Below are 27,881 nucleotides of genomic sequence, written 5' to 3' on the forward strand. Positions count from 1 at the left end.
TAAGTATTATGACCCTGCTGGACTTCAGGTCAACAGCATTCTTCAGCCCACATAGAAAGCACAAGAAACTCGGTCCCATCTATATTCGAAATTGTATTGATTTCAGGGCTGGTGAAAGCAATATATTTCTTTTCAATTTCTTTAAACAGGAACTGTTGGGGCCTTCTGGAAAAAAAATAACCTATTCTCAACGCTGAGAGGACACTTGAATTAAAGTGTAAGTTAGTTAACTTCCATGACAAATATCCTTTATAGCAAATATGGCCTTGAAAAGTTTTCATTTGGAGCCAGCAAGGGAACAGAGTTATTTCTTAGAAGCATGACTTCCGTAAGGTAGATAGATGCATGAAAGAAGGCGATGAAAGCTAGTAAGTGAAAATAAAACATATCCTATGAAAAAGAGAGAAAAACTCATGGACGTGAACAACAGTGTCATGATTGTGGAGGGAGGAGGTTATGGGGGGGGCTAAATGGTGATGGATAAAGACTCAGCTTGGGGATTGAACAAACAATACAGTGTTCAGAAGATGTGTTGCCAAATTGGGCACCTGAAACCTGTATAATTATGTTAACCAGTGTCACCCTAATAAATTCAATAAAAAAGAAAACATGTCCTACAAATCCCCTTTAATAAAGGACTACAGGGATGTGAAAAAAGTGTCCTCTTATATCACTATACTAATCTATGTTCCTGTATAATGTGTGGTCCAGTGGTCAAATTCAACATAGCATTTCTTATATGGTTCAGTAAATGTTGCATAGGTTATTACCATGCTTGGTAATGGCTAACTTAAAAATATTCTGGGGGAGTGACATCAGAGAAATGGTGCCGTGAGGAGCGCGACCAACAAATCTCCCCAAAATTTCAACAAGTTCATCAACCAGAGACAGAAAAATCTATCCTTGCAGCGTCCGGGACTTCCACACACTGAAGGCGAAGTTCGGATCGAGCGAAAAATTGAATAAATATATAATCAACCCTGAAGGAAATAAGTCAGACAAAGGAACACTCTGCCTTTTGCACTAACCTGAGCAAAGGCTGCTTTCACTTGGAACTGAGAGTCAGGGGGCTAACGGTGTGGAGGAAGCTAGGCTGCGGTACGGATGTTCATTCAAGCTAAGGAAAGAGTGTGCCTGCGGTGAATCAGCTCATGCAAGAAAACACCCAAGCGGTGTGAGCAAACACCCGCACCACAAGCAGCAGCTGCCAGGGGTGCGCGGGGAGTGTACCAAAGCGAACTTCCCTACACCCGAGCTTCTCTGGACGGGTGGGGCGCCTCACCTAGCCATTCAAGCTAACAATCAAGCATCGAGGGCAGGGCATATGGGCAGCTTACAGTCCTTTCTGGAGCAATTTGGCAGATCCAATCACTGAAATTAGCTTAAGCCACAGGCTACTCACCTCCCAACTGAACTATGCAACTCTAATTGACAAGATCTCTCTCAGTTCAGGGATCAAAGACAAAAGGAGTGATATTTTTTAGTGCCTCTTGCTAAAGGGGTGGGGGCAACTTCTGATTGGCAGAGCTGTCATACTCAGGGATATATGCTAAAAAGAGGGACTTGGCAGATGTTAAGACCTCCTGTACTGCAGGCAGCAACTAGGGCATCTTCTTCCCAGCCAAAACAGGTTACAAAGTACGTAAAGCCTGCAGAGAGTGGTCCCACAGAGTGCTAGGCGTGCTGAACAGGCCTGGAGGCTCATAGAAAGTCACCTTGAGAGCAATTGGCTCCCAGCCCCACCTGATTATGCTGGCTTCTCTGACTGCCAGAGCCTTACCCAGAGCCTTGCATTGAGTAGGAATAGAGTGGGGATGTGCCAGCTCTTTGAGCCTCTTACTACCCAGGCAGAGGCAGCGGCAGCCTCATAGCTGGATCATCAGGCTGCTAATTCAGGAAGAAGAGACTAGGAGAGAGGCTCTGGGAAAACGGACTCTGTCATTGCCGGAGACTGCAAATGCTAACAAGCTTTGACTACCAATGAAACTGAAGCCTAATATATGACATCACCGTAGAGTCTCATCAACTGCAAATCGCTACCTAAGCATGCCACAGGGGCAGAGCCTGGGGTACAGAGTCACCGACCAGGAAGAGGGAGAGGAAAGAAAAAGGAAGAAGAAGTTAACCTCTCAAAATCAAGAAAAATCCACAGACTTTATAACTTGTTCCACTATCTTTTTGTTTCTTTCATCTTCTTGCCTTTATTATTATTATTTCTGTTTCCTCCACCTTGGTCCTTTTATTCTCTGCCCCTCTTATTCTTTCCTCTTCTTGAACTACACTACCCATAAGTGTTACATTTTATTACTTTTTTTCTTCCTTACTCTCCATGAGGGATATACTCCAAAACCCTTAACTCTCTCTCTCTTTTTGTTTTTTGTTTTTTCTTGTTTTCCTTTTCTCCTTTTTCTTATTTCTCCCTCTCTATTAGTTTCTTTTCTCTTTTTACTTTTCCTCTCATTCAATCCCCATCACAAACAAATCATTTAATTTGGGACTCAAGGGTTTTTTTGTGTGTGTGGCATTTTGGGTGCTTTTCACTTCGCTTTTTAATTCAGTAGCATTCCTCCCAACCCAGGATCTCCATTCTATTTAGTTTTTGCTCCACTTAATATTGATACAATAGTTATATTTTTTTTCTTTTTCTTGTTTCCCTCTTATCCCTCTCATTATATCTCTTAGTCGACCATCACTTACAAGCAAATCATTTTATACTTAACCCAAATTTTTTTCCATTTTTGCATTTTCTGAGTCCCTACTTCCTTTTTTGCCCCTTGAACACTTCCTGCAAACTCAGGCCCTTTATTATAGGCAGTTTTTGTTCCATTTAGCATAATATAATTCACAGTTCATCACAATATTTTCCTAAGGAGGAGGGGAGAGGAGGGGAAGAGAAGAAAGAAAAGGGGGGGAAAAATAAATTATTATTGGGTTTTTTTCCCAAATTTTTTTAAATTTTTTTTTACTTTTTATTCTTTATTAATTCCCATTAGTACTATCAACAAGACTACCCTCAGATGCCATTAAGAAAAAGGAAAACCAATATCATGGATACAAAAGATAGAGAAGTAGCACAGATAGATGTGGAAAAATCTGTGGAGAAAAAATTTAATATATTGGAAACCTTGGAGCTAAATGACAGAGAATTTAAATTTGAAATCCTAAAAATACTCAGAGATAGACAAGAAAGCACAGAAACGCAATTTGGGGAGCTCAGAAAACAACTCAATGAACACAAAGAATATATTACCAAGGAAATTAAAACTATGAAAACAAATCAAACAGAGATGAAAAACTCAATTCATGAACTGAAAAAAGAGGTAACAAGCTTAGCTAATAGAACAGGCCAGATAGAAGGTAGGATTAGTGACAAAGAAGACAAGCAACTTCAGGCAAAATAGAGAGAAAAAGAGAGAGATTCAAAAATTTTTAAAAATGAGAAAGCCCTACAGGAATTGTCTCACTCCATCAAAAAGAATAACATAACAATAATAGGTATATCAGAGGGAGAAGAGAGAGAAAATGGAATGGAGAATATATTCAAACAAATAATAGATGAGAACTTCCCAAGCCTGTGGAAAGAACTAAAGCCTCAAATTCAAGAAGCAAACAGAACACCGAGTTTTCTTAACCACAACAAACCTACTCCAAGGCACATCATAATGAAATTGGCACAAACCAACGACAAAGAAAAAATTCTCAAGGCAGCCAGGAAAAAGAATAATACAACATATAAAGGAAGACCTATTAGATTATCATTGGATTTCTCAGCAGAAACTCTACAAGCTAGAAGAGAGTGGACCCCAATATTTAAAGCCCTGAAAGAGAGGAACTTTCAGCCAAGAATACTATACACATCAAAGCTATCCTTCAAATATGAATGAGAAATAAAAACTCACAAATACAGAAAAGATGAGGGAATTTATCATCAGAAAACCTCCACTCCAGAAAATACTAAAGGGGGGTTTCCAACCAGATTCCAAGAACAAAACAAAACAAAACCGCAAGTAAAAGCTCAACCAAGAACACAATAAAACCAAATTTAAACTATGACCACAAAAGCCAAAAAAAGGGGAGAGGATGGAGATTAACAATAGCAAAGGACGATGAAGTGCAGAAATACTCATAAGATAGGTTACTACAATGAATATGGTAAGTACCCTTTTCATTATTTAATGGTAACCACATTGAAAAAAACCACCACAGAAGTACATGACTTAAAAAAGGTAGCAACAGAGGAAAGAAGTATGGAATACAAACAAAAACAAATGATAGAAAAACAAAAGAGAAGAATCAAACAAGATAAAAAACTAACAAAAAGCAATTTATAAAATGGCAATAGGGAACCCACAAGTGTCAGTAATTACACTAAATATAAATGGATTAAACTCAACAATAAAAAGACAGAGTAGCAGAATGGATTAAAAAAGAAAATCCAACTGTATGCTGCCTAAAAGAAACATATCTAAGCAACAAGGATAAAAATAAATTCAAAGTGAAAGGCTGAAAACAATACTTCAAGCAAATAACATCCAAAAAAAAGCAGATGTAGCAATACTCATATCTAATAATGCTGATTACAAGACAGCAAAAGTAATCAGAGACAAAAATGGTCATTTCATAATGATTAAGGGGACACTGAATCAAGAACACATAACAATCTTTAATATATATGCACCAATCCAAGGAGACCAAAATATATAAGACAGCTACTTATTGACCTAAAAACAAAAACTGACAAAAATACAATCATACTTGGAGACCTCAATACACCGCTGACGGCTCTAGATTGTTCATCCAAACAGAGAATCAATAAAAATATATTGCCCTTAAATGAAACACTAGAGCACCTGGATATGATAGACATCTACAGGACACTTCATCCCAAAGTGACAGAGTATACATTTTTCTCTAGTGTACATGGAACATTCTGAAGAATTGATCATATGTTGGGCCACAAAAATAACATCAGCAAATTCATAAAAATTGAAATTGTACCAAGCATATTTTCTGATCATAAAGCCTTAGAACTAGAATTCAACTGCAAAAAAGAGGGGAAAAAAACCCCCAAAAAATGTGGAAACTAAACAACATACTTTTAAAAAATGAATGGGTCAAAGAAGAAATAAGCGCAGAGATCAAAAGATATATACAGACAAATGAAAATGACAATACGACATATCAGAATCTCTGGGATGCAGCAAAAGCAGTAATAAGAGGGAAGTTCATATCACTTCAGGCCTATATGGACAAACAAGAGAGAGCCCAAGTAAACCACTTAACTTCACACCTTAAAGAACTAGAAAAAGAAGAACAAAGACAACCCAAAACCAGCTGAAGAAAGAAAATAATAAAAATCAGAGCAGAAATAAATGAAATAGAGAACAGAAAACTATAGAAAAAATTAATAAAACAAGAAGCTGATTCTTTGAAAAGATCAACAAAATTGACAAACCCTTGGCAAGACTCACCAAGGAAAAAAGAGAAAGGACTCATATAAACAAAATCCAAAATGAAAGAGGAAAAATCACCACAGACATCATAAATATACAAAGAATTATTGTAGAATACTATGAAAAACTATATGCCACCAAATTCAACAATCTAGAAGAAATGGATAAATTCCTAGAATAATACAACCTTCCTAGACTGAGTCATGAAGAAGCAGAAAGGCTAAACAGACCAATTAGCTGGAAGGAAATAGAAAAAAAAACTATTAAAAACCACCCCCAAAATGAAAGTCCAGGCCCAGATGGTTATACTAATGAATTCTATCAAACATTCAAAGAAGACTTGATTCTAATTCTACTCAAAGTCTTCCAAAAAATTGAAGAAGAAGCAATACTTCCAAACACATTTTATGAGACCAACATAACCCTCATATCGAAACCTGGCAAGGACGGCACAAAAAAAGAAAACTACAAACCAATATCTCTAATAAATACAGATGCTAAAATACTAAACAAAATAATGGCAAATCGAATGCAACAACATATTAAAAAAATAATACATCATGATCAAGTGGGATTCATCCCAGAATCTCAAGGATGGTTCAACATACATAAAACGGTTAATGTAATACACCATATCAACAAAACAAAGAACAAAAACCACATGATCTTATCAATAGATGCAGAAAAGGCATTCGATAAAATACAACACAACTTTAGGCCCTGGCCGGTTGGCTCAGTGGTAGAATGTTGGCCAGGCGTGCGGGGGACCCAGGCTTGATTCCCGGCCAGGGCACATAGGAGAAGCGCCCATTTGCTTCTCCACCCCTCCTACCTCTCTGTCTCTCTCTTCCCCTCCCGCAGGCAAGGCTCCATTGGAGCAAAGATGGCCCAGGCGCTGTGGATGGCTCCTTGGCCTCTGCCCCAGGCGCTAGAGTGGCTCTGGTCACTACAGAGTGACACCCCGGAGGGGCAGAGCATCGTCCCCTGGTGAGCAGAGCGTCGCCCCTGGTGGGCGTGCCGGGTGGATCCTGGTTGGGCGCATGCGGGAGTCTGTCTGACTATCTTTCCCCATTTCCAGCTTCAGAAAAATACAATACAACTTTATGTTTAAGACACTCAACAAAATGGGTATAGAAGGAAACTATCTCAACATGATAAAGGCCATATATGATAAACCTTCAGCCAACATCATATTAAATGGCATAAAACTGAGGACTTTCCACCTTAAATCAGGAACAAGACAGGGTTGTCCACTCTCTGCACTCTTATTTAACATGGTGCTAGAAGTTCTGGCCAGAGCAATCAGACAAGAGAAAGAAATAAAAGGCATCCATATCAGAAAAGAAGAAGTAAAGGTTTCACTTTTTGTGGATGATATGATCCTATACATCGAAAACCCCAAAGACTCCACAAAAAGATTACTAGAAACAATAACCAATACAATAAGGTTGCAGGATACAAAATTAACATAGAAAAGTCCATAGTCTTTCTATATGCCAACAATAAAATATTTAAAAATGAACTCAAAAAAATAATCCCTTTCATGATTGCAACAACAAAAAAAATACCTAGGAATAAACATAACAAAGAATGTAAAGGACTTATATAATGAAAACTACAAAGCATTGTTAAAGGAAATTGAAAAAGATACAATGAGATGGAAAAATATTCCTTGTTTTAGATAGGAAGAATAAATATTATCAAAATGGCCATATTACCCAAAGCAATATACAAGTTTAATGCAATTCCCATCAAAATTCCAATGACATTTTTTAAAGAAATGGAACAAAAAATCATCAGATTTATATGGAACTATAAAAAAACCCGAATAGCCAAAGCAATCCTAAGGAAAAAGAATGAAGCTGGGGGCATTACAATACCTGACTTCAAACTATATTATAGGGCCACGACAATCAAAACAGTATGGTATATTGCCTGACCAGGCGGTGACGCAGTGGATAGAGCGTTGGATTGGGATGCGGAAGTACCCAGGTTCGAGACCCCGAGGTCGCCAGCTTGAGCGTGGGCTCATCTGGTTTGAGCAAAAGCTCACCAGCTTGGACCCAAGGTCGCTGGCTCGAGCAAGGGGTTAGTTACTTAGTCTGCTGAAGGCCCACGGTTAAGGCACATATGAGAAAGCAGTCAATGAACAACTAAGGTGTCGCAATGCGCAACAAAAAACTAATGATTGATGCTTCTCATCTCTCCGTTCCTGTCTGTCTATCCCTCTCTCTGACTCTCTCTCTGTCTCTGTTAAAAATAAAAATAAAAATAAAAAAAATAAAAAAACAGCATGGTATTGGCAGAAAAATAGACACTCAGACCAATGGAACATAATAGAAAGTTCAGAAATAAAACTACAAATATATAGTCAAATAATTTTCGATTAAGTGGCCAACAACACACAATGGAGAAAAGAATGCCTCTTCAACAAATAGTGCTGGGAAAACTGGAAAGCCACATGCAAAAGAATGAAACTCGACTACAGCTTGTCCCCTTGTTATAAAATTAATTCAAAATGGATCAAAGACCTAAATATAAGACCTGAAACAATAAAGTACATAGAAGAAGACATAGGTACTAAACTCATGGACCTGGGTTTTAAAGAGCATTTTATGAATTTGACTCCAAAAGCAAGAGAAGTGAAGGCAAAGATAAATCAATGGGACTACAACAGACTAAAAAGTTTTTGCTCAGCTAGAGAAACTGACAACAAAATAAACAGACAGCCAACTAAATGGAAAATGATATTTTCAAACAACAGTTCAGATAAGGGCCTAATATCCAAAATATACAAAGAACTCATAAAACTCAACAACAAACAAACAAACAATCCAGTAAAAAAATGGGAAGAGGATGAACAGACACTTCTCCCAGGAAAAAATACAAATGGCCAACAGATATATGAAAAGATGTTCATCTTCATTAGTTATTAGAGAAATGCAAATCAAAACTACAATGAGATACCACCTCACACCTGTTAGATTAGCTATTATCAACAAGACAGGTAATAGCAAATGTTGGAGAGGCTGCAGAGAAAATGAACCCACATTCACTGTTGGTGGGAATGTAAAGTAGTACAACCATTATGGAAGAAAGTATGGTGGTACCTCAAAAAACTGAAAATAGAACTACCTTATGACCCAGCAGTCCCTCTACTGGGTATATACCCCAAAAACTCAGAAACATTGATACGTAAAGACACGTGCAGCCCCATGTTCATTGCAGCATTGTTCACAGTGGCCAAGACATGGAAACAACCAAAAACCCCTTCAATAGAAGACTGGATAAAGAAGATGTGGCACATATACACTATGGAATACTACTCAGCCATAAGAAATGATGACATAGGATCATTTACAGCAAAATGGTGGGATCTTGATAACATTATATGGAGTGAAATAAGTAAATCAGAAAAAAACAAGAACTACATGATTCCACACATTAGTAGGACATAAAAACGAGACTAAGAGACATGGACAAGAGTGTGGTGGTTATCGGGGGTGGGGAGCAGGGGGGGCGCGGGAGGGAAGGAGGGAGAGGGGAAGGGGTGAGGGAGGGGCGCAAAGAAAACTAGATAGAGGGTGACAGAGGACAATCTGACTTTGGGTGATGGGTATGCAACATAATTGAATGATAAGATAACTTGGACATTTTTTCTTTGAATATATGTACCCTGATTTATTGATGTCACCCCATTAACATTAATAAAAAATTATTTATAAAAAAAAGAAGCAATAAGGAAGCATCTTAAATAACACTTTTATTGTTTTTTGTCAGATATTATTTAATATTTTTTCATTAACATTTTCAAATTCTTATAACATAATCTAGTTTTGTATACCTCTTTTATTGTTCTTATTTAAGTATTAACTGCCTGAAATAATAAACTAATTCTCAGAAAGAAAGAAAAAAAGAATATTCTGGAAACAGGCAACTACAGATGGTGGTCCTGCATAGTCACAGAGTGTTTCAGAGAGATTCCAGTTTAACTGCCACTACTTTTTTCACTAGAAAATGAATAAAGACAGTGATTAAGGATAATTAAAGATAACAAGCCTTGTGTAACTGTAATTCACTTTCTTTCTCATCACATTACTGGTGCATTGTACACAAATACATTTCTCTACTGCCCAGTGCAGGTCCACACTGGTTCATATTGGACTCATTCCACCCTCATGCCAGAGATGAGATAGATTGCATTTGAGAAGCAGTTTCAGTTACCACATGGTAATTTATCAAAGTTCAATGTTTAACATTCACGGCCCTCATCAAATACATTTCTCCAGCTCCATCTCCATCGCTATTTGCTAGTACAAATGAAAGACAAGATGGTTGCAGCTATTCTGTAGTACAAATGAGTTTTATACTTTCTGCCAAACCGCTGCAAGGCAAAGTCACCACATGTCTGCAGGGGTTCTTCCCTTTTCTATCTTCAGGCAAGAATAGAAAAAAAAAATAGGTTTGAAAGTCCCTTTCAAGAGTCTCCCATTATTCAGACCACTCTTATCTGTAGATTGTTTACCATTCCCTGCTTTCACTTCCCTGAAGGCAGCAACTGAAGTTTAGAGTGGTTAAGATACAGCCATTTCAATGTTTTTGTCTCTTACACTTACTTTAAGTAACTGAAGAGGTGAACACCCCTCTTTGGAAACTGGGGTCCCAAAGCTTTTAATATGGACAAGATTTGGGAAGCCAGGGCTAGGCACAAAAAATGAAATAGGGGTCACTCTCAACTGGGAAGCACGGAACTGGAGCTGCCCAGACATATTCTTGAGTGAAGATAGATTGAAAAACAGACAGACAATTCAACAGGGCCACTAATCCCAAAGCAGATGGAGAAAGAAAAATCAACAGAATAACAAGGAAGCTACAGAGCACCACACTCTGGATGACTGGGTTCAGAGGACAAATGAGGCAATCTGAGATCCTTCACTATAAGGGAATTTTAGAAGGAATTAACTATGAATGAAAAAGGATACCAGTAATGAAAAACTTGGCAAGTTTGATCTAAAAACAGCTCTTGGTGGTTTTTTTGTTTGTTTCTTACTTTAAATGACTTTTTATTTTTTCAATTACAGTTGACATACACTAGTATACATATTAGTTTCAGATGTACAACCTAGAGATTAGATATTTATATAACTTAGGAAATGATCATCCCAATAAATCTGTACCCATTTGACACCATACATAGTTATGCTGTTAAGTCAGTGTAGCCTGACCGGTGGTGGCATAATGGATGGAGTGTCAACCTGGGAAACTGAGATCACAGGTTTGAAATCTCAAGCTTGTCAGCTTGAGCACCAGGTCGCCAGCTTGAGCATAGGATCATTGACATGATCCCACAGTCACTGGTTTGAGCCCAAATGTCGCTGGCTTGAACAAGGGGTCACTGGCTCAGCGGGAACGTCCAGTCAAGGCACATATGAAAAGCAATCAATGAACAACTGAAGTGCTGCAAGTACAAGTTGATGCTTCTTATCATTCCCTTCCTGTCTTTTTCTCTCTAAAAAAAATAAAATAAAATAAAAAATAAAAAAGCATAGAGGTTACTCTTAAGAAAGGGGCACAAGAGACCTTTGGAAGTTGCTGGTCATGTTCTGTTTCTTGATCTGTATACAGGTTAAATGAATGTGGTCACTATGTGATCTATGACTTGTACACTTTTCTGTATTTGATTGATAGACTTCAATAAAATGTTGGCAAGATCCACATGAAAACCTGAAAAAAAATAAATTAAAAAACCAGGCTCCAGAAAATAATGTTCTAAAGTATTCACCTGCCCCTTCTCTGAAGATGTGTTATTTGGTAACACATTATTAATCTTTTAAAATATTTAAGCTGGTCTATTTTTAACATATAGACAAAATTATTTTCATAGATCTCATGGTCTCCAGTTACCACCTAAGACATGTTTTCTTGGGTGATCTTGAGTGAAGTTCAGATTTTACATTCAGAACTATAAAATCCTGGGCTTGGGGTACTCTTTTGAATAAAATGTTCTAAATCACCACAAATTTTCAAACCACTTTCTTTACAAGAAATTACAATGGAAAAAGGGAAGCCTTGATCTCTCCAAAGAGCTCATGAGTTAAGGCAAAAGGCATTATCAACTTTATTTAAATCTCCAAAAGTCAAGAATAAAAGTTGTGGTATGTAAAATAATACCTCTACCCCAAAGTGCCCACATCCTAACCCCTGGAATCTCTGAATATGTTATGTTATATCACAATATGGAATTAAGTCTGCCAGTTGGGGGGCCTTACAGAGAGGAATTCACTTGGATTGCCCAGGTGGGTACACAGGTCCTTCCATGGAAAGAGTGGGGCCAAAGAGTCAGAACCAGAAGGCTACATCCTGAGAAGGATTCAACCGGCCATTGCTGACTTGGAAGATAGTAGAGAGAGGTCCCAGCCAAGGAATGCAGGCAGCCCCTAGAATCTAGAAAAACTGAGAAAGTAGATTCTCCCCTCGAGCCAACAGAAGGAAGTCAGCCCTGCCAACACCTTGGTTTTAGCCAAGTGAGACCCATTTCAGACTTCTAACCTCCAAAACTGTAGGATAAGAAATGCATTGTTGTTTTAATCCACTAAATTTATGGTAATTTGCTCCAGTAGCAAATTAATATAAGTGCTGAAATGCTGTGAAGCATTTTGGACTTCCTTGATGTTGCCAGTCTCTCTAGGAAAGCCGACATGGAAGACTACAGTATTTGTGTAGTATTCAGGAATCACCTTTCAAATAATTTCCATGTTTCTTTGCATGCCACTGTGGCCAGCCAGTATTCCTCAGTCCTAAATTAGTAAATGATTTGCCCCCAACACAAACTGCTGAGTTCTACGCCCACAGTTTCTGATCTGGGCTGAGACCTGAGCATTTGCATTTCTAACAAATCCCACCACCTCGTGAAGCTGAAAAGCTACTGGTTAGGTACCGCACTCTGAGAACCTCTGTTCTAGTGGAATAGAAAGGAAGGCAAAGAAATAATTAAAATGCAGTATGATGACTGGTACAATGGAAACACACAAATGGCACCATGATCCCAGTGCAGTCATCCAGATTGTGCAACTGTTTGGAGAAAAGCTCTAGTAAGAAGTGATGTTTCTGATAAGACTAAAAAATGTATATTAAAAAACAGGAAAGACAGGCCCTGGCTGGTTGGCTCAGTGGTGGAGTGTCGGCATGGTGTGCAGGAGTCCTGGGTTTGATTCCTGGCCAGGGCACACAGGAGAGGCACCCATCTACTTCTCCACCCCTTCACTTCTCCTTCCTCTCTGTCTCTCTCCTCCCCTCCCGCAGCCAGGGCTCCACTGGAGCAAACTTGACCCAGGCGCTGAGGATGGCTCTATGGCCTCTGCCTCAGGCGTTAGAGTGGCTCTCATTGCAGCAGAACAACGCCCCAGATGGGCAGAGCATCGCCCCCTGGTGGGCGTGCCAGGTGGATCCCAGTCGGGCACATGCGGGAGTCTATTTGACTGCCTCCCCGTTTTTTGTATTCAGAAAAATACAAAAAAAAAAAAAAAAAAACCAAAAAACTAAAAAAAAAAAAAAACCAAAAAAAAACAGGAAAAACAAGGAAAAGTGGGGAAGGGGACAAGGAAAGGAATATTTGGCAGAAGGGAACCTGCCAAATAAGAAGACACAAAGGGCCTGACCAGGCGGTGGTGCAGTGGATAGAGCATTGGACTGGGATGCGGAAGACCCAGGTTCAAGAACCCCAAGGTTGCCAGCTTGAGTGTGGGCTCATCTGGTTTGAGCAAAAATTCACCAGCTTGGACCCAAGGTCGCTGGCTCAAGCAAGGGGTTGCTCAGTCTACTGAAGGCCCGTGGTCAACGCACATATGAGAGAGCAATCAATGAACAACTAAGGAACAACTAAGGTGTCACAATGCACAACAAAAAACTAATGATTGATGCTTCTCATCTCTCCGTTCCTGTCTGTCTGTCCCTGTCTATCCCTCACTCTGACTCTCTCTATCTCTCTGTCTCTGTAAAAAAAAAAAAAGACACAAAGGGGGAAACAAATAGTTTTAAAAAAACACTGAAAATGTTACAATGAGTTGTATACATGAAATCTGTATGGTTGGGCAAAATATGTCAGCCCAATAAATTTTTAAAAATAAAACAAAACAAAAAGAACACTGAAAACATGTGAAAATGAGGCCAGAGAAGGAGAAAGGCCAGATATGAGGGCCTTTCTGTGCTAAGCAAAGAAATTATTTGACCATATCCCCAGTTTTAGAGCTGTACACTAGTGTCTACAGACTCACATGTCACAGGGCTTACAGGGCAGCCAGGTTAGATGAGCGGGGCTGGGGTGAGACCAGACAGAAGCAGGCAAAGTGGCCGTTCCAGCAGTCTCCAGAGAAGCCATGAGTACCTGCACTGTGATAAAGGCACAACCTACAAACATTGGTTACCAACTAAATATGGAAATGAGGCAGAAGTGCTGCGGAGGACTGAAGTATAACCATCGCGCTCTGACTCGTGCATTCGGTTGCTGATGGAAGCGGTTCTGAGAGAGGAAGCATAGAGGAGGAGGCTGCTGACTGGGAGATGATGACGCAGTGACAGCTCCTTGGGACCGGGACTGAGAGGCCCAGATTAATTCAAGAGCAGTTGGCCACATGACAGTTACAAACAGCTATGAGTCACTAGGATATCAAAGAGCAAACTGATATGTAATATTCAAATCAAATCACAATGTCTATCTATAGACTTTAAAAAATAATAAAGATGATTCTATTTTCATCAGCTACTTTTTGTAGAGTGCATCATCCTTCCACTCCTCTCTCGCCTGATATGTGGCAGGCCCCTTTCCCAGTCAACAACATTGGGAAAGAAAAAGAGAACAGGCTTCGTTCTCTTTTTGGGACAAAATAAACCTAGTGGTAATTATACTGAGGTAGGTGCTCTTTGTCAAAGCACCTGTTCTGGAGTTGGCTACTACTCCTTCTCCCTATAAATATACAAGGGCTTGTGGATATGTTCGATCTGTGCCCTAAAGGAGGAACAAGGTATGCTGACTGCAGTGAAACATACGCAAAGTGTGGAGTAAATTAGATCTAATGTTTTCAATTTTAAGCAACCATATAGATACTGCAATAAGAATCTAAACAATTAATTTATATTAGGCCCCAATGAAAACATATCAAATGCCATCATATATTCTAATGCAAATTAGTCATGTGGTTTTTAAAAGATAAAAATGAAAACTTGACACTCTAACAAATTTAATTTAAATGATTACTAATAAGAGAGAAAGATTGGGGGAAAAGTGGAAATTTGAAAAGTTTCTTTTACAAAGTACCATAAAAATGCAAATAAAAGTATACAACAAAAAGTCACCTATAGAATTACAAATAATTTTAACTTTTATCCTTCCTATATTATATATGTAATAATGAGTATGTATTTCTTTTTAAAACTAAAACACAATTATTTTAAAGCTATTTTTCCAAACACAAAATAAAAGTAGCTTGAATTACATTCTTAAGCATATTCTAAACTGAAAACCTAACATTATGCACACATCTGTCCCTAAAACAGATGTCTGCCCAACTGCCTCCTTACTGTCTAAAATGCAGCCAAGTGGTATCCAAAGTGATGTCAGTCTTGGTGACAAGACATCTGGGCTTATGTAGAGCTGAGGGGCTAATAGCTTGCTCATATGTGGTTGGAATACAAAAAAGAGTGAGACGAGAAAGTTGGACTCCATACAGAAAAGAAAGTTTTAGGACATCGACTTAGAAAGTCAGTTCCTATTGTTGGGAGCCATGAAAGGATGGGGTTAGAAGGATGATTGTCCTCCAAAGGAGCCCATGCCAACTTGAACCTCCTTAAAAGCAAAGATAAAGAATACCCATCATAGTGACTAGGGTTCGATAAGCTCCCTGAATGCACACCTGTCAGGCATAAAGAATGGAGCTTAATCTTCAAGGCAAGAACAAGCCACCAGAGCCCAGCTATTGCACAAATGGCAGCCAAAATTTAGGCGATCCAAAGATAGCAATTCAGAAGAGAAAATCTGGAATAATGTTTTCTGCTGATAAGCATAAGACTTTGCATATAGTCTTCAGTAATCTGATCACCAAGACTCTACGAAACACCAGCTGCATATACAATGTCTACTTAAGCTAAATTCTCCACAATTTGTTCAAGGTTATTATGCAGTTTATTGAAGGTTAATCACCCTTATTACTTGGATACTGATGAGGAACCTGGGAAATGAATACGTGCAGATGACAAAACCTGAGGAAAATATTTAGTGTATTAAACGCTTTTAAAGGTATACTCTCTCCATATCTGAACATCAGGTATTTGGTTCATGTTTTAAAAATATCATAGAGCGGCCCTGGCCGGTTGGCTCAGCGGTAGAGCGTCGGCCTAGCGTGCGGAGGACCCGGGTTCGATTCCCGGCCAGGGCACACAGGAGAAGCGCCCATTTGCTTCTCCACCCCTCCGCCGCGCTTTCCTCTCTGTCTCTCTCTTCCCCTCCCGCAGCCAGGGCTCCATTGGAGCAGAGATGGCCCGGGCGCTGGGCATGGCTCTGTGGCCTCTGCCTCAGGCGCTGGAGTGGCTCTGGTCGCAATATGGCAACGCCCAGGATGGGCAGAGCATCGCCCCCTGGGGGGCAGAGCACCGCCCCTGGTGGGCGGGCCGGGTGGATCCCGGTCGGGCGCATGCGGGAGTCTGTCTGACTGTCTCTCCCTGTTTCCAGCTTCAGAAAAAATGAAAAAAAAAAAAAAAGGAAAAAAAAAATATCATAGAGCAAATTTTAATTTTAAAACTGAAGAGTATGTGATTCTCTAACCACAGGGAAAAGTGAGGGCAAAAAATAGCTTGTATGAGTTAGCTATCACTGTGTAACAAAGTATCCAAATTCAGAGACTTAAGACAATATGCATTTACTTATATAATTGCTCACAAAGCTACAGGTGACCTGGGTGGTGGTTCTGGTCTCAAATGAGCTCCTGCATGGGTCTTCAGTCATGTGTGGCTTAGGTTGGTAGCTCTGCTAATCTTGGCTGGGCACTCTCACATATTGAGGTTGGCTGACTTTAGGTTGGTCCAATATGGCTTTGAATAGGAAAAATGAATGTTTCTCCATGAGTTCTCCACCTTTCAGCATTGTAGGCCAAGCTGGTGGCAGAACTACAGGAGAAGTGGAAGGACACAAGGCCTCTAGGCTCAGAACTGGCACACTGACACTTCTACCACATTTCGTGAGCCAAAGCAAATCAGAAGGCCACCCTTATTCAAGGGAGCAAAAAAAAAAAAATTACTGTACTTCCCCATGTATAAGATACACCCTTTTTCAAAAAATTTGGGGTCTAAAAACTGGGTGTGTCTTATACAGTGGTTGTGGCATTTCAAATGCCATAGATGGAACGAGGATGAGGCAATATTTGAAGACAGTGATTCATCATCAGACAGAGGACAAGCTAATGGATGGGAGACAGTGATGAGGAGTTGTATGAATTTTATGATGAATAAAACTTGAGTTCAATAACTTGATGTAATACATAATTTTTCAAATTTCGGGCACCCAAATTAAGGTGCGTCTTATACATGGGGAAATATGATAGACTTCTTTTGAAAGGAGGAATTGTGAAGACACACTGAAATATAGGAAGGGGTGAATAACTGAGACCAACTTTGCAGTCAATCTCCCACATGCATAAACCAGACAGAAAATCTAAGTCAAATATCAGAAAAAAGTTAAAATATAACCAGCGATGGTCAATGAAGTAAGCAGTCCATCCCCTTCCTATTGTGTGAGGATGTGATTAAAAATAGTTTCTTTCTCCAGAAGAAAAAGGGTTCTGTACCCCCTCTTCATCCCAGTCCTACATGAATCCTATCTACATCACAGTTTTACCTCCGTCTGACCTTGGAAGATACTTTATATATAACTGAGTTCTTCCTATTAGAAATAAAATATCTCTGTTGACTATTTTGTCAAAGAAAAATGTATTATTCAGCATAATCTTGTTGCAACTGTTATGAGATGTGCCAAATGCTGACACCTTTCAGAATGATTCAGATAAAACTTTGCCAAGAAAATTCCAATACCTGAGGCATTTTTTCTCAATTGTCCCTATAATTACTTATTCCCCTTTCTTCGTTTTTGTAAGACACAATCTACAGAATGCCTTTTTCCATCTGTGGCTTCTGAGCCATTTGAAAATCAAGAATAGTTGGATCCAGAATAATAAAAAACTATATATTTAATGAAAAAAATGGCATGGGCACTAACCAGTCAGAACACAGCCTGGTACTGGCTTTTGCTATGCTGTGAATCCCGCCACCACCTCCATTAGGAAGAAGGGATGGAAGATGCCTCCCACCTCACCTCTCAGGAGAGGGGCAGTTTAATGAGACCACTGACAGGGCTGAATATGTGCTCTCTGGGGCATTAGTGACATTTTACATTATTGTCTGGAAAATCCAAGTTGAAGGAGACTAGCAGACTAACTTCTCTGACAGCTAAGGGAGGGAGGAAGCTGGTTAACATTGGGATTGACCAGCACAGCCAGAGTTCATTAGGGAAAAGGAAATGTTTCTCATGGGCCAGATATTGTCCTTCACTAGAGCCAGTGTGGGCTCTTCTTAGGTCTATCCCAGATGACCCCCTGGAGGGACAAACACAACTCAGTTAAGAGAAGCTGTGGGAACTGCCAGATTCTCAGGGCTGAAGATAAATAAGGAATTAACTGGGAGAGAGGCGTTCATCTTCCTTGAGGGAACTATAGGGAGAAATGTGTAGCAATGAGAGCAATTCTTATCGACTTCCAAAGTGTTTATGAAAGAATCAATTCTTAAAATTTGTACTCAGGCCCAGAAAGCATCAATCCAGTGTCATAGGGCACCAATCAAGTAAGACCTTTCCTACTTCCCACACCTCTTCAACCTCAATCCCTTGCACTCCATTTCCAGAGGATCAAGACTTCCACTTAGTGAAACAGGGGAGAAGAAATAAAAGCAAGTGTTGCTAAGGCAAGAAGTTGACTATAACATTCTCCACCAAATGCTAGTTTTCCACCAGACCCATCTGGGGAAGTGGAGAAAGGACACTCACCCTTATATCAATTCCAAAGTTTGGTCATCACACTGGACTGGACCTTTTTATTACTAACCATAGGGCTTTGTATCATCTAACAGTATAGAGAAAAGTCATGAGATGTTCCCAATTTTCACCTTGGGCAAAGGAAAATATAAAAAGCAAATGGCAAGAAATAAAATAAAAATATTTTATAATTACATATCACTGTCTTTCTTTGATGGAACAATACAAAGACCCAACTCTCTTGAAAATGGCATTCTTGTGGAGGAAACAAAACTAAGAAAGCAGTAAGTTATATAACAGGGAGTGATAGTGCCATGAAGAAAAACTAAGCAGTGTTAGGAGACACAGAGAGAAGGTGGAGGTAGTGCTATTTTCCACAGAGTATCAAGGAAGGCATCTGAACAGAGACATGAAGTGAGAGAGCCAGCCATAGGAAGGTCTGTGGGAAGATGGTCCCAGCAGAAAAATCAGCAAGTGCAAAATGCAGAGGCAGGAATGAGCCTGGTGCTCTGAGGATCAAAGAAAATATTGTATGGCTAGAATAGAGGGAGTAAGGAAAGAATGGAGGGTCATGAATTTGCAAAATTCACCAGCAGGCTAATTGCATTCAATCATGAAAAATGAACTGGACTTGACGTGCAACCACAGAACCATCCGAGGATCAATTTCCATTCTCAAATGATTAGTTTGGTTGCTGCAACCAGAAAAGATGGTAGACCCAGGAGAATGGAGACTGGGTGACTAGTGACTAACTTTGTCAGGCAGCTCCTTCCAAATCACTTAAGATACTTACCAAAAGGGCAGATTACTAAACCCAACCCATTCCCCAAACGTACTGAATCAGGGTCTTGCAGGAATGAGGCAAAGGATGCTCATTTTAGCTAACTCTCCAGGAGATTCTCTCTGGCTGTCAGATTTACACAGTGATCATTTTATGAGCACCCATAAAGGAACTTGAGCTCAATCTCCCACTTATGCTCTCCTGAAATGTATATATTTTACAAACTATAGAAATGATCCCTGAAAGTATAGTCTTGAAATGTATATATTTTAACTTGCTTCTTTGTTGTAACTATATTTCGTCCAATATTAACAATGGGGCAGGAACTTCTAGTTCAAATATTCTTGGTTCTGACTTTAATTGGGGCTTGATGTTATTACTTATCCTACCTTCATTTTCCTTTCCCCTGGCTCTTTTCCTTCTTATAAATACTATATATTAGTATTTATGCATTCATCTTATTGCTTTTAAAAATTAAAATGCGCCCTGGCTGGTTGGCTCAGTGGTAGAGCGTAGGCCTGGCGTGCAGGAGTCCCAGGTTCCATTCCCAGCCAGGGCACACAGGAGAAGCGCCCATCTGCTTCTCCACCCCTTCCCCTCTCCTTCCTCTCTCTCTCTCCCCCTCCCGCAGCTAAGGCTCCACTGGAGCAAAGTTGGCCCGGGTGCTGAGGATGGCTCTGTGGCCTCTGCCTCAGGCACTAGAATGGCTCTGGTTGCAACAGAGCGACGCCCCAGATGGGCAGAGCATCGCCCCCTGGTGGGCGTGCCAGGTGGATCCCAGTCGGGCGCATGCGGGAGTCTGACTGCCTCCCCGTTTCCAACCTTCAGAAAAATACAAAAAAAAAAAAAATTAAAACACCACTTTAGCAGTCTTCAGAGTAATATGAGGCACTATACGTACATTTGATTTTGACTTACGTTAATTATTGTTTCAAAGACTTTTCTGACATAAGGCAGGGATCACAGGTTTTTCCTTTAAAGAATATTAACAGTGATTTTATTATCTTGTGGACAAGTCCTGCTGGGGGTGAGGATGACGGAGATGCAAAGACCCGACTCCGGGGACCAGGTTCAGTGACGCAGATCCACTTTATCCAGGAAGTAAGCTAGCTTATATACATGAATTCAGCCAATAGGGTGTTACAGCGTGTCCTTCATAGCCAATGGCTGAAAAGATAAGGGAGCTGCGTGGTTGATGCTAAGTCACTTCCTTTTTTTTTTTTTTTTTTCATTTTTCTGAAGCTGGAAACAGGGAGAGACAGTCAGACAGATTCCCGCATGCGCCCGACCGGGATCCACCCGGCACGCCCACTAGGGGTGACGCTCTGCCCACCAGGGGGCGATGCTCTGCCCATCCTGGGTGTCGCCATGTTGCGACCAGAGCCACTCTAGCGCCTGGGGCAGAGGCCACAGAGCCATCCCCAGCGCCCGGGCCATCTTTGCTCCAATGGAGCCTTGGCTGCGGGAGGAGACGAGAGAGACAGAGAGGAAAGCGCGGCAGAGGGGTGGAGAAGCAAATGGGCGCTTCTCCTGTGTGCCCTGGCTGGGAATTGAACCCGGGTCCTCCGCACGCTAGGCCGACGCTCTACCGCTGAGCCAACCGGCCAGGGCTAAGTCACTTCCTTATAGTGGGCTAGCTTCCTTCCTGGGTATGCCCAGGAGGCTTCTGGGAGCTGGAGTATTCTCACAGCATTGCATCAGCCACAGCTGCTAGGAATGCACTCTGCACTCCACCCAGATCATTTTTCTACCCATCAAAGCCATTTAAAAAAATAACTGGATGAGTTCACTCCTAATACTATTTAAAAATGTTTGATTGTTACGACATAGTCACCTGATCAGCTTTGCTGCATCACATGTACTTCTTAGACCGAACTGAAAATAAGTCTGTCTTTCTTTATTTATTTATTTTAATTCAGTGAGAGAAAGAAAGGCAGAGACAGACTTCCACATGCGCCCTGACCAGGATTCACCCAGCAAGCTCACTAGGGGGGAGATGCTCTGCCCATCTGGGGCCCTTGTTCTGTTGCAACCAGAGCCATTTTTTTAGAGCCTGAGGCAAAGGCCATGGAGCCATCCTCAGCGCCTAAGGCCAACTCACTCTAATCGAGCCATGGTTGCAGGAGGGGAGGAGAATAAAGAGAGAGAGAGAAGCAAGAGGGGGAGGAGTGGAAAAGCAGATGGGCGCTTCTCCTGTGTGCCCTGAACAGAAATTCAACCTGGGACATCCACACATTGGGCTGACGCTCTACCACTGAGCAAACTAGCCAGGGCTAAGTCATTTTTTAAAGTCTGCCTTTTCAACATATGAAATCTTATTATGATTCTGATTTTTTCCAATATAATATCTAAGTGGTTTCATGCCACATTCAACCCTAGTGAACTTCAACAAAGCAGGAGAGCTCTTCATAGATAATTGAGATGACTTAACGTGATTTTGACTATTTTCTTATTCCAGGAAACACAGAATGATATTATATCTTAACAGTAATATTTTAACAGCTTCTAAACTCGGGCAAAAAAAAAAAAAGAAAGAAAGAAATCAAGTTTATACCAGTCCACATACCTACAATACTATAATAGAAATGTTCACCACTAACATTTCATATCATTGCACTCTGTGCTTCTAACAACAAGGCTTTCTTTCCAGAAATAGTGTATTAACACTGGACTCTCAAATTGCTAGGTATGAAGAAATCATTTACTTCAAAAAACTGTATTAGTTATTTCAGACTGATCAAGGTTAAAATGGTTCATTTATATTATTTCTAACTTCAGCTCTATGCTCAGAGATGTGTTGGCATTTGATTAGCCAAAATAAGAATTTGTTTTGCCTGTATCCAACAGGATAAAATGATACCTTAGCAATAAGTTCATCCTCCACCAAAAAAAAAAAATATGGTCTAAATTCATATAACACAGACTAATAAATTTATCCACATATTACATGTTCTATGTTTGCATTATATACCATTTAGGGAAGAAAAACCTTCCTACGGGTTTATTTAAATGATACATAATAATATCTGAAGAATGTCAATTCATACATATGAATTCTATATAAAGTGTAAGTGGTCATTTTAGCAGGATTATATAACAAGTCCCTATAATACAAAAGTTGATTGTAAAGGCATCTTATAAAGCAGTGGAATTTATATAATTTAGTCATTACTTTTCTCTAATATAAAGTTATCTGGTATTCTTCACTGTTCACTTCATGCTAATATGTTCCAAGTTTAGATCCTTTACCAATACAAGAAATAGGAAAGAATTAATAGTTTACTTAAAGTAAGAAGAAAAACGCTTAACGCACCATAATGAAACCCAAGCAAATGCAGGGCTGTGACTATAGGACCGTCTATCATTAACACATTATTCAAATTCCTCCATGGCACTTAAATTGTAATTTAAAACCCAATAAGCAAGAAACCATAAGAAAAGGATCAAACTCGACCATGAAATAAGGAATTATAATAAAATCTATTCAGCCCTAAATATTTAGTTTAAGACAATGAGTGGAATAGCACACACTTCATCTAAATGACACCATTTAAACAGTGCTATAATAGATGTTACTTAAGACTAATAAGTATGGTACATTCTGTGACTCCAACCATTGTGAAGAAAGGTACTAACAAGTTCTATAACAGCATCCCCACCAGCTTGGAGCCTACAGAGTCAATTACTTTGGCCATATCTTTCCAGATGATTTAGGAATGCCTTTTAACGTTACAACCATAAATCTATCACGATGCTGGAATTCCAATGTATTTTTGTGCTTCTGGGGCTGCCTAAAAATGAAAAGGCATCCAAGCGAAGTACATTTTATACTTATTATACCTCAAAATTTCAGTGCCTAAAATGTGAAATAATTCTCTACCATTTAGCTGTCTGCTTTACAGTATATTCCAGATTTTTACTTCTAGGTTTTTTATTGTACTTTGGAAAATTAGTGGCAAAAACATGGTTCAAAAGAAAATAGTATGTGAATGCTTAAATTTATATAAAATAGCATTTTTACAACCATATTGAAATTTAAACCTACACAAGGTAAGAATATATCATACACACACACACACTCACAGACAATATTAAACATAAGCAATACTTTTGAAAGTGAAGCAATGCAAATTTTATTTCAGGAACTCGTATTACAAAAGGTCCTCCTCTGGGTCGATTTATGACACTAAGGGAACAAAATTGTTAAAATACAGCTATACTCAACTGAGCCATTTATGCCCACTACAGTATAGAATTTGAAATAAATCCTAAAGTGTTGGTGTTTTATAGCCATCTTTGGAAGAAGTGCTTTACCTTTCTAAAACAGTCAAAGTTTAATTAAAAGGTTGAGTATACTGAAGGTTTTTTTTTCTCATCAGCTCTTCAGTTCAAAGTGCTATATCATCCTTGTTAATGTGGTCTGTATCTTACCTGTTCTGAGTGACGTGATCCAGGAGACGAGGTTGGGGAAAGTGGAACCTGCACAGGCAGAGAAGGTAAAAGCCGTTTGACATAAGTCATACACCAGGATTTGTTCCATCTGGCTATGCAAATGGAAGACTCCGCAGTCCTTGCTCTTCAGCAAGTTAGGGTAAAGAGTTAGGAGTATGATCATTAAAAGGGACACTTACAGGTGGATGACTATGTTGAGATAGAGGCCACCTGGGAGGAGGAGGGTTAATCTAAGGTGGCACCTGGGCAACAGTATGTCCAGGTGCAAAGCTACTGTGAATGGACCCAAAGTCATGGGTAGAGGAGGCATCTGACTACAAATGAAGTAGGGAACACCTGAATCCTGAGAGAATACGACACTGGATGGCTCACTGCCAGTGGAGGAGGTGGGTTTGGGGCATGCTGCTCTGGAGACGTAGCATGATAAGGGTGTGATGGCACCAGTTGCCTCTGACATTCCAGATGATGGCGAGCAGGTGCTGGAGCAGATGGTGGTTCAGCACCACGATTTGAGTCATACTGCATAAGTACAATAAGAAGTTGCTTTATTCTCTTGTTGAAATATTAACACTTTCCTGATGGACGGAAGGAGGTGGGGGGTGGACGCAATTCTGCTGGAAAAGCACAAAGACCGTCCTGTGGCTCATGACTGTTCGGCTCATGACTGCTGCACGGGACGTGCAGACAGCATGCTGTGCCACCCTAGCAGACGATGGCTCCTGGGGCCCTTGACTAGCAGCAGCTCAGGGATATCGGTTGTTGGTGAGACATTGCAAGGATGAACTTTTTCCAGTGGAGCACTGGTAACAAGTTTTTCAGCTCCCTTATGGCAGTGGTTGATATGAGTTGGAAGCCTCTTTGAGACAAATGAGCTCCTTTGTATCCTTAGCGCTACACATGAAGCTAGAATGTTATGTATGCTCCTCAATTCGTAGCACAGGAATACTACAGCCTGGAAACATCTCTGTTTTAAGGGTTTTCTTTGTATAAATTAGCATAGTCATAGCAAAAGGCATGCTTGCATTGACGCATTCCATAGATTTGAATAGGAAAATCACATTTGTCACAGAAATGAACTGGCAAATCATCCTTTTCACTTGTGACGTTTACCTTCAAGTCTTCCCAAAGGCATTCAGGGAAGTTTTTCTGTTTTCTCAACATTCCACCTACAGTACAGTCAGACCCTTCTTTGTTATAGTCAAATTCTTCACCAGCAGGTATCCTACTGATAGTCCTTGGAGTTTGCGACACAGATCTGCCTTTGCTCACCTGCTTGAAAATGAGCTTGAAAGGAATTCATCTTCGAACATCAGGGCCGCTGGAAGATCCAGAACTCTCAGCGCCTGGTACCCCATTCTCAGCGTCTGTGGGATCTATGTCGGCATAAGCTTATGGAGCCCAGGAGGCACAGCTCAGATCAGATCCTACCCCCACCCCATGTGGCTTCGACCTCCACGGGCTTCCTTCTCCTCCCCTGGCCCTATCCTGCTATGCTGGGAGGGAGTCAGGCATAGTTTGGACAAGAGGACAAAGAGTTTCAGTATTGAGGCTGCGAAGGCTTCTCTGCATATGCCACAAGAGAAAGTAGCCTTAAACTGGAAGAGAGAAGGATGGGAGCAGGGAAGTGGAACACAGTCAAAAGAATAAGCTCCCAGCAGGCCCTCTAGAGTGTTGCCTTCTGGGATTTCCTGATTTTTATCCTATTGCATTCTTGTAAATTGCCTTAAATCCCTATATTGCATTAGTATGTATATGTGAGAATGCGTGTATGTACACATATGTATATAGGCATATATGTATATGTATACACACACACACACCCCTTTAAGATTTTGTGATGATACAATGAATTTAAAATTATCTTTGTCTGGAGGAAGGAAGCACTGTATTTATCTTATCAAGGAAGAGTCATATAAAAGTAGTGAACATGGTGATTTCACAGGGCTAGACCTTTGGTGTCCTTGCTTAAAGGATGATTATGGGAATTTGGGCCACATTTTCCCAGGTTTAACCTTCCTGCAAGTAGAAACTGGGCCACAGAAATAGCAACAAACCATAATCACTTGGCTCCACCCTCACCCAAAACTGTGGCTCCTCAATACCTTGGGGGTCTCTTCTGTATGTGCAGACATTCACCCTTTCTGGCTATGTCAGCTGTCAAGTCTCCCCAAAGACAACAGAAAAAAATTAAAAAAACACTAATCAATCAAAGAAGGTCTTTAAGACTTACTGCAGTGTAGGAGAAGAACATATTAAGAGAGTCAAAATAGTGTCTCAGAAGAAAGATAGAAGGGTGGGATACCAGGGTCTGGACTAGGTGATCATAGGACAGGTGTTGAAAGGTTAATTGGGCAGATCTTATAACATGAGAGCTATACACTGGGAGGCATAGGGAGGTTAGGATACTAAAGGGAGTATTAATGGGAAAGATGTTATTATTATTATTATTTTTTTAAGCAAGAAAGAGAGAAAGGGACAGAGGAAGGGAGAGAGATGAGAAGCATCAACTCATAGTTGCGGTACCTTAGTTTTTCATTGATTGCTTTCTTATATGTGCCTTGACCAGGGAGCTACAGCTGAGCTAGTGACCCCTTGCTCAAGTCAGCAACCTTTGGGCTGTAGCCAGCGATCATGGGGTCATGGTCTATGATCCCACGCTCAAATCAGAGACCCTGAGCTCAAGCTGGTGAGCCTGTGCTCAAGGCAGATGAGCCCACGCTCAAGCTGGTGACCTCGGGGTTTCGAACCTGGGTCCTCAGTGTCCCAGGCCAATGCTCTATCCACTGCGCCACCACCTGGTCAGGCAGGAACATGTTATTCTCGTTAAGTAAATTCTTTTAGTTGGTTCACAATTTTATCATTCTGGAAAAAGTATTTCCTGGAACAAACAGCTAAATTTGCTTATTCTCAGAATTATTTCACATAACGACAGAAAACTATCCCCAAGTCTATTACTTTTTTACATGGTGACAGGAAATTATGTTGGCTTCCTTGTCTCCCTTGTCTCCAGTCTGCCTTGTTGGGCTATTGATTCTCAGCTACACCAATGGTGAAAACACAATAATACCCAGGTAGTCACCGAAGGCACCAATTCTTACCAATGCCCAAAGTCACTGCTTCTCCAGCAGAAAAACAATATGCACTGTGGGTGCTGCTAAATCTAAGAAGAACAATGGACTTCCTTTCTCTCTTTTCTTTCAATTTATTACATGGACTACAAAGCACTTCAGACTCACCACTTCCCAAGTGTGTTAAAGAGATTTTCCTGAAATCACTCTTTTAATTTTTACTTGCTCTTAACTCTTGGCCCCTGACAAGAACTCAGGCAAGCTGATGGTAGGTAGTTTAAGTCTGAATATTCAGTACTATTCATCTCTGACACCTTCCTCTAGGTCTTGCACCTTTTCAGTATTCCAGCAATGCAACCTTCTCTTAGGATCCATTCACTCCCAGAAGGCAACTGCATCCCTCATGCAAATGAATTGCTTAGGGACCCATCTCAGGAAGTCACCACACACAGCCAATCTGCCTACACTGGAAGGTCAGCATGCTTTCTTCTGTCCAACCAGCCTCCCATTACATGTTGATTTAACTTTGAGATACTGTGAAATTTTGTTGACTTTAAAAAAAAAAAAAGCTGTATTTTTTTTTATTAAGCCAAAATAGTTCTTACAAAGGTATGGATGTTCTGCCTCTATTATAACCAGCAAATTAGAATTCTGTGCAAAAACTAAAATATAGCACTCAGACATATACAAATGTTCCTGTTTTACAATTACAGTTACTCGTTTGCCAGGCTGTTTAGGAGGGTTCAGTATTTTTTAAATTGATGTGAATATAATTCCAAGACTATGAATACAAAGGGAAAAAAGGTCTGTTAACTATGTCTATAACTTCTTTTCTTCCCTGGAACCAGTGTTTTTCAGTCTAAAACTGAGACATTTCTCATATGACAACATGTGTCCTTACACATGACTATTAAGTGAAAAAAAGGCCAGTTTTCTTTCCTAGTTGACTAAATTTGTTTTTGTTGCTCTTTGGGTCAACTTCAAATTATTTTAGAATAAATTCTAAGTTCAGCTTTGGAGTCACGAAAGCATGTTTTGCTATGGACAAGCAATGT

At 40.1% G+C, this 27,881-nt stretch overlaps 1 pseudogene; it reads right to left on the reverse strand.

Annotated features, from left to right (window-relative positions):
• Positions 1-19,435: 19,435 nt before the first annotated feature.
• On the reverse strand, positions 19,436-19,561 carry LOC136317923 (small nucleolar RNA U3; annotated as a pseudogene).
• Between the last annotated feature and the right edge of the window lie 8,320 nt (positions 19,562-27,881).

Source organism: Saccopteryx bilineata, chromosome X (assembly GCF_036850765.1).
Source record: "Saccopteryx bilineata isolate mSacBil1 chromosome X, mSacBil1_pri_phased_curated, whole genome shotgun sequence".
Classification (NCBI taxonomy): Eukaryota; Metazoa; Chordata; class Mammalia; order Chiroptera; family Emballonuridae; genus Saccopteryx; species Saccopteryx bilineata.